The sequence below is a fragment of the Hemiscyllium ocellatum genome, chromosome 6, assembly GCF_020745735.1.
Source record: "Hemiscyllium ocellatum isolate sHemOce1 chromosome 6, sHemOce1.pat.X.cur, whole genome shotgun sequence".
NCBI classification, from domain to species: domain Eukaryota; kingdom Metazoa; phylum Chordata; class Chondrichthyes; order Orectolobiformes; family Hemiscylliidae; genus Hemiscyllium; species Hemiscyllium ocellatum.
In genome coordinates this window covers 117551774-117565309 of record NC_083406.1, presented here as the reverse complement: position 1 = coordinate 117565309, position 13536 = coordinate 117551774, and positions in this window count along the sequence as shown.

Here is a 13536-nt window from a genome sequence, read left to right as displayed (position 1 = left end):
CTTGCCTGGACAAGTGTAGCTCCCACAGCATTTAAGAAGCTTGACACAATCTACGACAAGGTAAAAACAAGGACAGCAGATGCTGGAAGGGCTCTTGCCCGAAACGTCGATTTTCCTGCTCCTCAGATGCTGTCTGACCTGCTGTGCTTTTCCAGCACCACTCTGATCTAGAATCTAGGACAAAGCAGCCCACCAAATTGGCACCACATCTACTACCTGCAATATTCACTCCTTTTATCACTAGTGCATTGTGTACTATCTTCCAAGACAGAATGCAACATCTTACCAAAGCCCCTCGAACAAGGTGCTTCCAAACCCACAACCATTTCCATCTAAGATGGACAGGGGCAGCAGATACATGGAAACACCACCACCTCCAAATTCCCCTCCAAGCCCCTCACCACCCTGACTTGGAAATATGTCACCTTCCTTCAACGTTGCTGGGTCAATGTCCTGGAACTCCCTACCTCAGGTCATTGCGGGTGTCCCAAAGACTGCCATGGTTCAAGAATGCAACTCACCCCCACATTCTCAAGAGCAATTAGGAACAAGCAATAAATGTTGGCTCAGTTGGTGATGCCCATATCTTGCGAATGAATAAAAAAAACCCTCAATCCATATCGTTAGAACAACATAACTGTGAATTATCACATGTGGGATCCTGCACTGTGCAAACTGACTGTTGAGGTCCTTCCATTACACCAACAACTACTCTGCAGATGTATTTTGTTGGCTTAGAAACTCTTTGAGATGTCATTAGATCATATAAAGTGCATTTCTCTATTCAAACTTCTCAACCTCAAAACTATGATGGAAGGTGACATCTAACTGGTTGTTGATTATTGGTTTCCGGGCATGTTGATTGATAGGTAGCAGTTGCACCTTTTATTTAATATAACTAATCGATAACAACACTCTTCGATCACTCTAAACCGAGAGACCGTCACTGACAGATAGCAGATGGCAAATTCAGGCCACGTCAGTCGATGCTGCACAGCTTCCTTTGAATGCAAATATGGTAACCATGGCGACCACTTCCTCCCCCAGCAGATGATTGAGAAATGAGTAGGAACTGAAACAAAATTCTTCCAATGGGATTAGAAGGAGACAGTGAAACTTGGAAATGAAGTACAGGTTTGAACACGAACTAAAAGGGAGGTGTAGTTGAGAGGAAGAAGTGGTTTGAACTGATATGGGAAGTAGGGATTTGCATTTACATAGCACTTTACTCAACCTTATACCTCTGGGAGAGGCTGAATAGGCTGGTGTTATTTTCCCTGGAGCATCGGGGGCTGAGGGGTGACTTTACAGAGGTATATGAAATCATGGATAGGATAAAAAGGCAAGGTCTTTTTCCCCAGGGTAGGGGAGTCCAGAACTAGAGGGCATAGGTTTAACGTGAGAGGGGAAAGATACAAAAGGGACCGCATGGTCAACTTTTTCACGCGGAGGGTGGTGTGTGTATGGAATGCCAGAGGAAGTGGCAGAGGCTGGTACAACTACAACATTTAAAAGGCATCTGGATGGGTATATGAATAGGAAGGGTTTAGAGTGGTATGGGCCAAATGCTGGCAAATGGAATGAGATTAGTTTGGGATATCTGGTCAACATGGACAAGTTGGACTGAAAGGCCTGTTTCCATGCTGCACATAAGACCATAAGACAAATGAGGCCATTCAGCCCATCGAGTCTGCTCTGCCATTCAATCATGACTGCTAAGTTTCTCAACCCCATCCTCCTGTGTTTTCCCATAACCCTTGATCCCCTTGACAATCATGAACCTTTCTATCTCCGTCTTAAATATACTCAATGACCTGGCCTCCACAGCCTTCACTGGCAGTGATTTCCATAGATTCCCCACCCTCTGGCTGAAGAAGGTTCTCCTTACCTCCGTTCTAAAAGGTCTTCCATTTACTCTAAGGCTGTGCCCTCAGGACCTAGTCTCTCCTACCAATGGAAACATCTTCCCATCATCCACTCTGTCCAGGCCATTCAGTATTCAGTAAGTTTCAATTAGATCCCCTCCTCATCCTTCTAAACTCTATCGAGTATAAACCCAGAGTGCTCACATGTTCCTCGTATGTTAACCTTTTCATTCCTGGGACCCGTGAACCTCCTCTGAACATGTTCCAGGACCAGTACATCCTTCCTGAGGTATGAGGCCCAAGACTGTGCACAATACTCCAAATGTGGTCTGACAAGGGCCTTATAGAGTCCTAGAAGGACATCGCTGCTTTTATATTCAAGTCTTCACAAAATAAATGCTGTCCTTGTATTTGCCTTCCTATCTACTGACTCAACTTACAAGTTTACCATGAGAGAAACCTGGACTAGAACTCCCAAGTCTCTTTGGACTTCAGATTTCTGAATTTTCTCTCCATTTAGAAAATAGTCCATGCCTCTATTCTTCCGACCAAAGTGCAAGACCTCACACTTTCCCACGTTGTACTCCATCTGCCACTTCTTTGTCCATTCTCCTAACTTGTCCAAATCCTTCTGCGGCCTCCCTGCATCCTCAGAGATACCTGTCCCTCTACCTAGCTTTATATCATCTGCAAACTAAGCCAGAATGCCCTCAGTTCCTTCATTGAGATCATTAATGTATAAAGTGAAATGTTGCGGTCCCAACACTGAGCCTTGCGGAACGCTATTTGTCACTGGCTGCTATCCTGAGGAGGACCCTTTATTCCCATTCTCTGCTTTCTGCCAGACAGCCAAGCTTCTATCCAAGCTGGTAGCTTGCCTTTAACACCATGGGCCCTCATCTCTATGACTCTATGACTCTAAATGAGTAAGAATACTCATCAGTTTTGGCAGCATCAGTGGAGAAAGGGACGGAGTTAACATTTCAGATTAACTTCCTTTCAACAGATTAATGAATGATCATTAAAATAAATGGCCAAGATTCAGAGATCAATTTGGCAAGAAGATACCTACTGGACTTCAAAAATAAGGTCATAGAATTAAATTTAACATTTCATTTAAGGGACAAACAAAGATATCCATTGAATAGACAGCACCAAGTTACGATTGTGAAGGTGAAGTAGGAATATGAAAGCACAGAAAGTTATTGGACTTGCGATATTAACTGTTTCTCTCTCCACTTGCTGAGTTTCTCTAGCCCTTTATTTAGGAAGAGACAGAGCAGGTTAGTAAAGGAGGTTCATGCAGACAGGTCTGAACGCTTTCAACATCACGCCTGGATGTGGAAACACGAGAGAAATAATTATAAAGTCTGGTTGTGAAATGTTACTCAGGCAGGTTGGGTAATAACTAAACGGCAGAAAACAAATAACATTGAAAGGCATAACAACGATCACGATAAATCCTTTTAGTAGCCTTAGGGCACACTTACAGCATACGTTTTACATGGATGTTAAACTTGCCGGGGCCCAGTTGTTATTGGCTTGCTATTCTCGTTTTACTTAAGAACATACTAATCAGAACAGAATTTGGCCAATCTGCCCTCTAGGCAATCTTAAAGAAGGGTTACACTCGAAACGTCGACTTCTCCACCTCCTGATGTGCCTGGCTTGTTGTGTTCTTCCAGCCTCCTGCCTGTCTTCTGCCTCGTCATTTATAAATTAACGAAAAAGCTTTTGAACTCAGGCTTGAATATATGCAATGACCTAGTCTTCACTTCTCTCTTTTAAAGAGAGTTTCAAAATCTAACAATCTTCTGACAGAAAAAAATTCCTCCTCAGCTCCATCTGAAATAGGAGACCCTTTACTTTGAGTCTATAACGTGGAGGTGTAGATTTCCCCACTGGGTGGGAAATATCCACACAGCATCTCCCCCCATCAATCCCACTCATATGGGCATATGAGTGAGAAAGGCACAGACCTGTATATACCAATGAAAATTTCTGATCTGTGTATGTAAATGTTGACATATGTATGGCATGACCAAATGTACAGACCATCAAATTATTTTATGATTATTTTACGAATAAAGTATATTTTTGAAATAAAAAAAATCCCTCTCAGAACCTTATGTTTCAACAAGGTCACCTCTCATTCTACAAAGCTACGTTGAATCAAACAACACAGCAAGTTAACTGAGGTGTCGAAGAGGATTAAAAGAGTTGATAGTGAAGAACCATTTTCTTTGGTGGGTGAGTTCAGCACAAAAGGGTATCTCCCCCAAATTTATAGCCAGCCAATCCAGCGTGTTCTCAGACCCCACTTTGTTTGTAAAAGGAGGGGGTACTGAAAATCTAGAACTCTTCCCTTCAGAGAGCCGTTGACACTGGTGTCTAGTGAACGTGTGAATATGCAAATTAGGACCAACCTCTCGGCCTCTCATGCCTGCTCCTGCATTCAACATGTCCATGGCTGAACTCAACAATTCACATTGTCACTGAACCTCACCCCCGCCCCCAACACCCCTGATAACCTTTCACCCCATCACTTGTCAAGAATCTCTCTCGCACTGCCTTAAAAATATTCATAAACTTTGATTTCACTAACTCTCAACCTCAAAGTGCACCTTGATAGCAGCGATTATAGTATGATTGCACATAACATTAAGTTTGAGGGAGAGAGAGTCAGTCCATGATTAGTGTCTTAAACGTAAATATTGGCAATTCTGAGGGCATGAAAGCAGAGCAAGCAAAGGTGAACTGACAGCTGAGGCAGGTAAGAGGTAACAGAGGGCAAGTGACTTAGCCTTTGTAATTGCCTACCAGGTCTGAGGTTCTTTTAGATTGTCTGGATTAGAGTGTGGGCAGCAATGTGGATGAGATACTGACCACGGTACTGTGATACATTAAAGACGAAGGACACAAAGGATGGTGGGTGGATTATGCAGTGTATAGGACAGTGAGGAGGATCAACATCATTCTCTGCAGCAAAGAGCATGACATCAGCCAGTCGTGCTATATGGCAGATGGTGTTTAATGTGGATAAATGTGAGGTATTAATGGTGGGCCCTGGATGGTGTTGTAGAAGAGAGAGACCTTGGCGTTCGGGTGCATAAATCTTTGAAATTTGTGTCATGGTGGACGAGGTGGTTAAGAAAGTGTTTAGCACACTTGCCTTCATTGCACAGGCTTTGACTACAGGATTGGGACGTCATGTTGAGGTTGTACAGGACATTGGTGAGGCCTAATCTTGAGTACTGTATCCACTTCTGGTCTCCCTGTTATAGGAAAGATATTATTAAACAGGAGATTTATCAGGATGTTGCTGGGAACGGAGGTTTTGAGATATAGAAATAGACTGGAAAGATTGGGACATTTTTCACTGGAGTGTAGAGGTTGAGCAGTGACCTTATTGAGGTTTATAAAACCATGAATGCCAAAGATAAGGTGAATGACAAGGGTCTTTTCCCTGGGGTAGGGGGAGGGGATTCAAAACTGGAGGTCAAATTTTTAAGATGAGAGGAGAAAGATTGAAAGAGGACATGAGGGGCAACATGTTTTACCCAGAGAGCTGTTCATGGAATGACTGCAGTGAAAGTGGTGGATGCGGACATAGTGACAATCTGGATAAATTCATGAACAGGGAAGATTTGGAGGGATATGGGTTAAATGCAGGGAAATGGGACCAGTTTAGTTTGGGAACATGTTGGTGTGGACTATCTGCACCAAAGGGTCTGTTTCCATGCTGTATGACTCTATGACTCTGTGCTCTTACAGACATCAGCTCTGGTTGGAGAGCAACTTGCAAAGGGAACGGGAGGATCCAATCATTGCGTCCATGAGGTACAAACATGAGGAGGATAAAGAAGACAATTCTTCATCATCGGTGTAATGACTGAGATGACAAATGAAGAAGCAGAACATCAAACGTTACAATATCTGCATTATAACCTGAGCCACAGGTAAATCAGGCTGGAGAGATGGATGCGTGACGCAAAGTCTGGTGTGGGGGAGATGAAGTCAGGTTGGTCAGCACTGGAGAAAGTGGGATCTGTACCACGGGGTGGTCTCCACCTGAACAATGCTGGGGTTGGGGTGGTGGAGGAAATAAGTGTTCTTGGCACCTACACAATTAGCAAAGTACAGAGCATTTTAAACTGAATACTGGGGGCAAAGGAGCGAATTTGGGAGCAAGTGGAAAATCAGAGTGAGGACTCAGCCAGAGAGAAAGGCACCACTGCAGGAAATGATACACAGACCGTGACAGGAAGGTGTAGAGAGGACCAATCTAAAAGTAACCCAATAGATAAGATGAGAATTTACAAAGAGAGTAAATGGACAGAACTAAAAGCTCTACATCTGAAAGGATGCAAGGTTTGAAACAAACCAGATGAACTGAGCAGCCGAGTGGAGATGATTAATGATGATGTGGCAGCCTGTACCGAGACACGGCTGTGGGGTGACATGGATTCAGAGCTGAGAGGGGAAGGGAACTGGACAGCTCTTAAAACTGCCAAACATTTCTCATTAAGCTCTTCATTCCAAATGAAGCTTAGGTTTCAATGCAGCATTGGCTGTCAGGAAAGTAATCTGTTGCCAGGTTTCACAATTAAACTGGTTGCTAAGATCACAATCTCAAATATACATTCCTGGCATTAAATGTAATAGATACAAGACTGGTAAATTGATAAAAGGTAATAAAGAATTTATTGTTGATCTTATCACTAATTATCTTTTGATATGGCACTTCCTTGTAGAAACAAAACACTAACATGGAGGAAATCATTGATCTTTTATTTACAAACATTTTTTCTCAGATACAGGGTCTGATTTGATATAGTGTTGGCTGTATATTAAATAAAATGTATTTTTTATAGAAGCACTGTTGCTGGATTTTATACAGGTGTGTCCATACAGTCAGAGTCATACAGCACAGAAACAAACCCTTCGGGCCAACCAGTCCATGCTGAACAGAATCCCAAACTAACCTAGTGCCACCTGCCTGCTCCGGACCCATAACCTTCCAAACCTTTCTTATTCATGTACTCATCCAAATGTATTTTAAACATGGTATTTATAGCCATATCCCCAACTTTCTCAGGAAGATCATTCTACACACTAACTACCCTCTGTGTAAGCAATTTGTCCCTCGTGTCTTTTTAAAATTTCTCTTCTCTCACCTTAAAAATGTGCCCCCTAGTCTTGAAATCTCCATTCTAGGGAAAAGACAACTACCATTAACTCTATCTATATCCCTCATTATTTTTTAAACTTCGCGCCTCTCACCCTCCTACACTCCAGTGAAAGGCGTCCCAGCCTATCCTTTATAAGACAAACCTTCCATACCTGGCAATAACCTGATAAATCCCTTCTGAACTCATTCTAAAGAAAAGCCCTAATGGCAAGGAAATCAAATTCAGCAGAGAGTAAGATTGATGATGATTCTGCATCTCCTCGAATTATTGATATAGCACAAAAACAGAAATTGCTGGAGAGACAAGGCAGAGTCAACGTTTCAGATCCAGGACCCTTCATCAGACTTGTTGTGTTTCTCCAACAATTTCCATTTTTGTTTCAAATTTCCAGCATTCGTAGTTTTTAGTTAAAAAAAGCAGCCATTAAGAGTTTCTTCAAATCTATAAAAATGGAGAGAGAGAGACCCCAAAGTGAACAAATTTAGGAAAATAATGATAATTAATAATGTAGCAGATATTTAATTCAGATAAATGTGAGGTACTGAATTTCAGGAAAGCAAATCTGAGCAGGGCTTATACACTTAATGGTAAGGTCCTAGGGAGTGTTGCTGAACAAAGAGACCTTGGAGTGCAGGTTCATAGCTCCTTGAAAGTAGAGTTGCAGGTAGATAGGATAGTGAAGAAGACTTTTGGTATGCTTTCCTTTATTGGTCAAAGCATTGAATACAGGAGTTGGGAGGTCATATTGCGGCTGTACAGGACATTGGTTAGGCCATTTTTGGAATATTGCGTGCAATTCTGGTCTCCTTCCTATCGGAAGGATGTTGTGAAACTTGAAAGGGTTCAGAAAAGATTTACAAGGATGTCGCCAGGGTTGGAGGATTTGAGCTACAGGGAGAGGTTAAATAGGCTGAGGCTGTTTCCCCAGGATTGTCAGAGGCTGAGGGGTGTCTTTATAGAGGTTTATAAAATCATGAGGGGCATGGATAGGGTAAATACACAAAGTCTTTTCCCTGAAGTGGGGGAGTCCAGAACTAGAGGGCATGGGTTTAGGGTGAGAGGGGAAAGATATAAAAGGGACCTAAGGGGCAATATTTTCACACAGAGGGTGGTACGTGTATGGAATGAGCTGCCAGAGGAAGTGGTGGAGGCTGGCACAGTTACAGCATTTAAAAGGCATCTGGATGGGTATATGAATAGGAAGGGTTTGGAGGGATATGGGCCAAATGCTGGCAAATGGAACTAGATTAGTTTAGGATATCTGGTCGGCATGGACTAGTTGGACTGAAGGGTTTGTTTCTGTGCTGTACATCTCTATGACTCTATGATTCAAAGGTGACAGATGAATTGGACAACTCTTTACAGTAGAGAAAAATAATAGGATTCTAATGACACAAAATAATCAAGCAAATAAAGGGAAGAGGAAATAAATACAATTAGCTATCACTTGAGAAAGCACACAGGTGGGATGCATCCATGGACATTAAAACAAGCAGGTATGGAGATGGTGGATGCGTTGGTAGTAATCTTCCAAGAATCATTCAATTCTGGATAAAGTCCCAGAAGGCCGGAGCTGCCAATGTAACACTATTACTAAGAAAGGAGGCCATCCAGCTTACTATCTGCTGTTAGGAAATGTTGAGTTTCTGATAAAGGACATAATAGTTGAGCTAATAGAAATACACAATATAATCAGGCACAGTCAACATGACTTCATGCCTGATAGATTCATCAAAATTCTTTGAAGAGGTAACACATAAGATACATAAAGGGGAACCAGGAAATGTCATTTTACAGGTTTTCAGGAAGTGTTTGATAGGGTACCATGATGTGGGCTACTGTTATGAACTTGAAGGCATGTACTGTATTTTTAAGAGAGAGTGAATGCTGTTCTGAACTGAGAGTTTACAAGCACCTGTTTATATGACTAGATGGCAGTCATTGAAAATGGAAAATATGTAACATTTGCCTTTAAAATGGATACCTGAGTTGGTTGCTGTCTTGACAACAATTCGAATTTAACAACCAGTTTAAATCATGCCTTAGGACACCAAACACAATTGAGTTTTAGTTTATTGTTTTGCCAATATCGAATTGCTATTTTGACAACAATTCAAATTTAACAGTTTAAGTTATGCTCCAGGATACTAAAACCAATTGAGTTTTAATTTATTATTTTGTCAACATCGAATTGCTGTTTTGACAACAATTCGAATTTTTTGTGGGCGGCACGGTGGCACAGTGGTTAGCACTGCTGCCTCACAGCGCCTGTAGACCCGGGTTCAATTCCCGACTCAGGCGACTGACTGTGTGGAGTTTGCACGTTCTCCCCGTGTCTGCGTGGGTTTCCTCCGGGTGCTCCGGTTTCCTCCCACAGTCCAAAGATGTGCGGGTCAGGTGAATTGGCCAAGCTAAATTGCCCGTAGTGTTAGGTAAGGGATAAATGTAAAGGTATGGGTGGGTTGCGCTTCGGCGGGTCGGTGTGGACTTGTTGGGCCGAAGGGCCTGTTTCCACACTGTAAGTCTAATCTAATCTTAACAAGCAATTTAAATTATGCCCCAGGGTACTAAACCCAACTGAGCTTGAATTTATTGTTTTGCCAACATCGAGCCAATGAGATGATCCAATGTTAGGGGTATAAAGTGCAAATGTTTTGAAAATTAGTCAGAGAGCAACTACTGTCAAGACAGAAATGCATGAGGAAATAACAGCTTGCTCTGCAAGAAATTAGGAAACACTTTCTATCTCAGGTACTTTTCATATCGATAGTCAATAGAAAGGAGATAACCCAGGGAGATCCTCAGCCAGAAGACGACAGCGGCTGTATGGCTTTGAAATTAAATTGATGTAATTTTAATAAGTGTCTTATTGCAACAGCATATTATTATAGAGTTGGAGCAGGTAATAAGTAGTTAAAAGAAAAGGGGCTTAGAGTTGTGAATTGTTGTTGTTTAATGTTTAATTTTTGAGTTAAAAATAAATTGATGTTATTTTCTTTAAATAGTGGAATTTGGGAGTTCTCTGTCACTCATATTTTGACAGATTACTAAGTGAGCTTTTCTGAGTATTTGGTTTAATTAACACTACTTAGTAAGATAAGATCCCATGTATTAGTATATAGAATAGCACAGCAGGCCAGTCAGCATCCAAGCAGCAGGAGAATCGAGATTTCGGGCATAAGTCTTCATCAGGAATGTAGGGTGGGGGGGCTGATGGTGAAGGGGGCTGAGAGATAAATAGGATGAGTGGTGGGGCTAGGGAGAAGGTAGCTGGAAATGTGATAGGTAGATGCAGGTGGGGAGTGATAGCAATAGGTCAGAGTGGAGGGTGGAGCAGATAGGTGGGAAGGAAGATGGGCAGGTAGGAGCTGAGTTGAAGGATTGGATCTGGGATGAGGTGGGGGGCAGAGCGATGAGGAAACTGGTGAAGTCGATGTTGATTTTATTTTGGGCAGAACCCTTCATCAAGACCCATCAGAGTCCCGATGGAGGGTTCTGCCTGAAACATTGGTTCTCCTGCTCCTCTGATGCTGCCTGATCTGCTGTGCCTTTTCCAGTGCCACATTTTATTGACTCTGACTCACCAGCATCTGCCATTGTCACTATCACTCAGGATTAATAAGTCTAACAACAAAACCACTAAGCCATCACCTCTGCTGGAGACTAGCTTTTCGATTTCCAAGATTTTGAAACTGAGTTGAAATCCATAACCTCCTGATGACATTTAAACTACATCGGGACTGAATATTAGTTCTGTGACATAACCATTAGACTCATAACTTCAAAGCCTTTTAACTACATCTATAATAATTCTTTAAGCTTCCTTCAAACAGTCAAGCAGATATCCATCAAGCTGTTACAGAGTTAATGGACATTGTATCAACATTGTATTAAGAGCAATGGTTAAATACATGAGACAAACCACTTCTACCTCAAAGAAACAAATATTTGGATGAGAAGGAAATATCATTATGCTTATCCTTTAAATATTTTACATTAGAGTAAAACTCCTGTTTTCTTATTTTGTGCTTTTTTATGGTGTTGCATTGAAGTAGAATTTAATATGGGCCTCATCACCTGATCATTTTTAAAAAATAAATTGTCAAGGGGTAGTGTAGTGCAAAGGGTTAATTATACTTTTACTCTAAGTATAGTTACTGAGCATAAACGAAAGTAACCATGCCATAGTTCTAGTAACTGACTCGTCTTCACTGCTTATAAAGTTGGGTGTCGAGATTAACCAGGACCAGGTCGATCTCATTGACTATGAGTCCCCTGATTGGGGCTGTTAACCTAGACAAATCAGGGAGCCCTGACCGACAGATATAAACAGGAGTTAGAGGCCAGGGCTTCTCTGGAGAAGGAGCACGCTGTGTCCACCAACACCCTGGAGTTGTTCAGGGAGAGGTGGGCGCGGCAGGGAGTGGAGTGCATTATTCCCCCCTCCAACTCTATTTTGATTTAGTCCCTGCCCTCCCCTTCACTGTTTGTTCACACAGCATTGCCCTTTGACGTGAAGGGCACTGCTTGTCACTGGCCACTCGGGTGTTTTCCTACTTTTCCTGGTGGTGGAAATTGAATAAAGATTTGTGCACTTTGCGTCTCTCACTGTGTCTCACAACTACACACACACACCATGGGTGCTGGGGAAAATAAGCACTACCACAGTTAGGCGGTAGTGTGGGGGTTAATAATAAAAAAAAATAAACAGGAGTTAGAGGCCAGGGCTTCTCTGGAGAAGGAGCACGCTGTGTCCACCAACACCCTGGAGTTGTTCAGGGAGAGGTGGGTGCCACAGGGAGTGGGATGCGTTATTCCCCCCTCCAAGTCTATTTTGATTTAACCCCTGCCCTCCCCCTCACTGTTTGATCACACAGCATTGCCCTTTGATGTGAAGGGCACTGCTTGTCACTGGCCATTTAAGTGTTTCCTTTCTTCCTGGTGGTGGAAATTGAATAAAGATTCGTGCACCTTGTGTCTCTCACTGTGTCTCACACCTGCACAAAAGAAGAAATAAACAGGAGATTCAGAATCTCCTCAGTCTAGGGACTGGCTCTGAGCTGGCTGGTCAGAGCCCATGTACTGTGAACTTATAAACAAAGGGTGACCAGGTAATGGGATACTGGCCACTGTGCAGCCACTTCATTGGCTATGATCTGAGATAACTCGGTTAGATTCAATGCCACTAACACTTCTTGCTGGCATTCGTTCAGGGCTGTGGCACCTTGTGGGGAAGGGGGATTAATTAGAAGGAAGGTGCTCTATAATGGAAAAAGAGGAGGTTGAATTTGTTAGGATTACATTCAAGAAAATGAAGGGTGATCATATAAACCTACAAAATTCTCACAGGACTGGAAAGGGTTAATGCAGGAAGGATGTTCCCAATGATGGAGGAGTCCAGAACCAGGGGGTCACAGTCTAAGGACATGGCCATTTCGGACTGAGATGAAGAGAAATGTCTTCACCCTGACAATGGTGAGCCTGCAGGTAATTCGTTACCACGGAAAGCAACCCTGGCCAAAACTTCAAGCAGGAGTTGGATGTGGAGCTATCAGGGTCTGGAGGAAGCTCAGGAACAGGCTAGTGATTTGGATGGTCAGCCATGATCATGATGAATGGTAAATAATGATTGAATAATGATGATGAACAGGCTCATAGGGCTGAATGACCTAATACTGCTCTTATTTTCTTTGTTTCTCTGTAAAAGCTTATTACTTATTACTTAATAGCTATTTATGTTGCATCTAAGAGACACAATTGTTGCTTGTGAGACCTTAGGTTCAATTTAAGTCTAAGCACACAATAATAATTTAGCCACACCTTAATAATTTAGCTACAGGCTGTTAATACTAAGAGCACTCCCTGGTGAAATGTAGAGAACTGCCAGGTCAGAATCCACACAATGGTTATCTCCTCCAGGAACAGGCAAAAGTGGGTATTGCAGATGCTGGAGATTAGAGTCTAGATTGGAGTGTTGCTGGAAAAGCACAGCAGGTCAGGCAGCAGCCAAGAAGTGGGAAAATTAATGTTTCAGGTAAAAGCCCTTCATCAGCTTCCTGGTCCTCAGATGCTGCCTGACCTGCTGTGCTTTTCCAGCACCACTCTAATCTTTCCTGCAGGAATAGTTCTTTAACATTGTTTAAAGGTAGAGTTTATCTTGTTATACCAGATTAGCATGTCCATCATTCCATCCTCAGTGTGCTGTTATATTTAATAATGCCGATTAATTGTGACTTACCCAAGGGCAAACCTTATCTCACTACAAGACAATACAATAACAACCTGGGCTTATTATTGTCCATCACTTACTGTGCTTGGGAAGGCGATGGTGCCCTGTCTCTTTGAATCACTGCTATCCATTTGGTGTAACTATGGGGGGAGTTACAAGATTGTGACCTAGTGACAGTGAAGGAATGGGCAAGGTAACAGCCTGGCAGTATTACCACCGGTCTATTTATTCAGAGACCCAAATAATGTTC